Genomic DNA, 3,224 nt, shown 5'->3' with positions numbered 1-3,224 from the left:
ACCAACACTCACGTAATAAATTTAAAACAGTGTTCTAATCATGTTTCAAATTTTAATTAATTTGAAACAAATTCATCGAGCAGTTTTAAATCTGTTTCAAATTTGACATGGTTTAATCGACGACACGACCTGCCACTCGTCTATTAAAACTGTATCACAAATTTAATGACCCCTCAGTAGAGTGCCTATAACCAGAGTGACGACATCTCATCCGTAATTTTGGCAACAATTCCAAACATTCCATTGAGCAATTTGACGTATCTGTTACTCACACCGATGCAGAGTGCGCAGATTTATTCATATATGAAATTACAATGTGTGCGAGCCGAAGTCAAAGTTTGTTGTGGGTTCAATTTTACACTGAGGTAAAATATTTTTGACTCATAATCATACACTGCGAAAAATGCATATAGAATTTCGTAAGCTATGAACTAATGAACCAAGTAGAAGACAGTTGCATTACGTGATGTAGAGTTTCATGAACGATTTTATGTCTTTCTCAACTGTTCTCTTGGCATTGCAGTATTTTTTATTGCATATATGTCTTCAATAATTGGCATGATGCGGCTCGACAAAATTCACTGGGTAATTTCGACATACTCACACTAGCATTAATCTTTCAACTGCTGAGAATAGCCACACCAACACATTCGCACGTGGATTGGACTATTCTCGATGAACATTAGAAAAGGTCCCAAGTGCAAGTGACAGTTTCTCTTGGTTTACTTTCTCTTTCAATTATTACGGCAAATTCCAGTAATTTCCAACAAATTCTACAGTGCATATCGAAAGTTGATGGTTTTTGCTATAATCCTATGTGAAGTGTTAGATGGAAAGATTGCTGATTGGACCGTTATACTCGAAAGAGAAAGTAAACAAAGAGAAACTGTCATTTGCACTTAGGACCTTTTCACGTGTTTGTCTTCTATTAGCTTTACATTGAATTGACAGGTCGTTTGCTCGTTTGGAACTGGGAGCTGTCATTCCAAACGAACAGCTGTCGCCACTCTGATTATAGTCACTCTACCCCTCAGTAACTCGTAATGTCAAAATGAAGTCGTTCGAAAAATATATGTTACTGGCAACCAAGACTAAACTGTTGTTTTCGAATAACAGTTACCTTCACCGTGGCTACCGGTTTCGGTAATAAAAACAAATAAATTTCGTATAAATTTGTAGAATACAATTTGTGAGAAAAAACACGGTTTTTTCTGTATGTAAACCAATAAAATGAGAAGATTGTGTAAATATCGATCTGCTCATGATTGTTATGACCGATACTAGCCGGTAGGGAGGTGATATTTTCTACTAGAAACTATACGAGGTGTATGATTCAACCGACGACACGACCTGCCACTCGCCTATCGAAACTGTATCGCAAATTTAACTACCCCTCAGTAACTCAAAATGTCAAAACTAAATTGTACGAAAAATTATTCAAACTGGCAACAAAGGCAAAAGTTGTTGATTTAGAATAACAGTTACTTTAGTTACCACTGTTATTTTGTTGGTAAATAAAAATAGTCTTAAAAGGAATCAAAGCGTGACTGTGTTTACTAGAAAAATGACTTCGTCAGAAAAGTTTCAGGTAAGGTATTTCTAAAATATTCGCAAACGAAAGATTTTTCAAATCCTTTATTTTGCAGGATGCCCGTTGCAAAGCCGAGCAACAAGTATCTGCCAAGCTGAGCTGCAAGTTCCTAGTATTATTACAAGAAATTGAGCTTTGTTTACGATGTGGAACTATTCGCCCTTATTATGAATAACGACGTATTGATTTTTCGGGGGTAAGGTAGTAAATTGTTCCAGAAAGCGAACTGGAAATGCCAGCACCAATTCAGCAGCATTCAAGAACTGATAATGATTTTAGGCAAATGGCATCGAGTCGGATTCGGATCTCGTCGGAGCGGTAGGAAATTATTCATGTGATCAATGTTGTATAAAAAATAAAGCATCCCTAATGAAATCAGTTCAACATTTTATTTCTTGTAGTAATAAAAATCCGAGTTAAAATCATTAGGTTATCATTAACTTTTCAGTGCATTAGTCAAAAGATATGACGCGAACGTTGGTTTGTCAGGTGTATCGAAAATGAGTGTGATAATCCAGAGGACAGTGATAAACAAAACGTCCTTAGCATATCGGTAGTAAAATGTGATTAGGGCATATCGCACGATAGGCCCTTGCGAATGTTACAAAATATAATGCTCATTGCTCGGCTCTACAACCTTGGACGTCGATAGAAGTCCAATCTAATTGTGCGCAATATGCTTGAATTTTATGTTTAAAACTTGAGTAATGAGCATTATTTTTCGTAACTTTCGAAAGGGCATATTGCATGATATGCCCTGATCACATGTTAGTACCGATATGTGGATTATGTATCTGATTTTCAAGATAAGTGTATTAAACCCTTGAGAAAGTCGGTCGGTTTTCCATTACGCCATTTAGCTTACAATATCTCATTGCATCGGAATTTTCCGACTGTGTCAACTATTTGAATCCGTTTGGTAATTTTTTTAGCAATGGGAAACCTGAAACCGACCTTCTACTTTACTCCATCGAATCAGCCAACGACATAGAAATGTTTGATTAACACACCAAATCTATCAGGCGGTAATGTTTCCTTTTTCGGCGGAAATGTTCCAAGCTAGTGATGTCGTTCATGTCAGCCATCTAAGGCTGGAGGTCATATTCGACATTTTTTCTGGATGAAGTCTTTATTGATAAGATTTTCCGTGAATTTGCAGAGATTGGACACCGACTTTGCTCTGAAAGAAAGTGAGCCAGGTCCGATTTTTCGCTAGTATAATTCATTGAATTATTTACCTGCAGCAAACCCCCGTTTATTCCGGTGGCATACTATTTGTTTATTTGTATTGGGACTCCTTGGAAACTAGCTCGTAGCAACTAAACAGTGTTGCTCGATAAGATAATTTTTATCAAATACGAGGGATCGCTCAATTTTTGGTAACTGATGGTAAATCATTACCGGACATTTTTCAAGCCGATTTTTCTTTAGAGTGCCTGGTCGTGTCGTCGATTTAACAGTCAACTGTAAACTCTATTTGTCTTCAACTCCCCACATTATCGAAATGACGGAATGAGCAATGAAATCTTACTCGACTGCATGATTTTTTAGTGCTCGATCGGTTCAGTGCTAGAATTTTCGCCTGAGTTGACTGCTCGATCAACCTGATTGACAGTGACATTTTAAATGTCAT

General features: G+C 37.0%; 2 long non-coding RNA genes across 2 annotated transcripts; one reads left to right on the top strand and one right to left on the bottom strand.

Moving 5' to 3' along the window:
* Positions 1 to 1,030: 1,030 nt before the first annotated feature.
* LOC131432600 (uncharacterized) lies at positions 1,031 to 1,982 on the top strand. Its single transcript, XR_009229905.1, has 2 exons — positions 1,031 to 1,588; positions 1,647 to 1,982. It is a non-coding gene; the product is annotated as an uncharacterized LOC131432600 (long non-coding RNA).
* Positions 1,959 to 2,947, bottom strand: LOC131432601 (uncharacterized). The gene is made up of 2 exons (XR_009229906.1): positions 2,830 to 2,947; positions 1,959 to 2,771 (listed from the first exon to the last, which is right to left on the bottom strand). It is a non-coding gene; the product is annotated as an uncharacterized LOC131432601 (long non-coding RNA).
* Positions 2,948 to 3,224: the final 277 nt, after the last annotated feature.

Source organism: Malaya genurostris, chromosome 2 (genome assembly GCF_030247185.1).
Source record: "Malaya genurostris strain Urasoe2022 chromosome 2, Malgen_1.1, whole genome shotgun sequence".
In the NCBI taxonomy this organism is placed as follows: Eukaryota; Metazoa; Arthropoda; class Insecta; order Diptera; family Culicidae; genus Malaya; species Malaya genurostris.
This window is presented reverse-complemented; position numbering and strand designations above follow the sequence as displayed.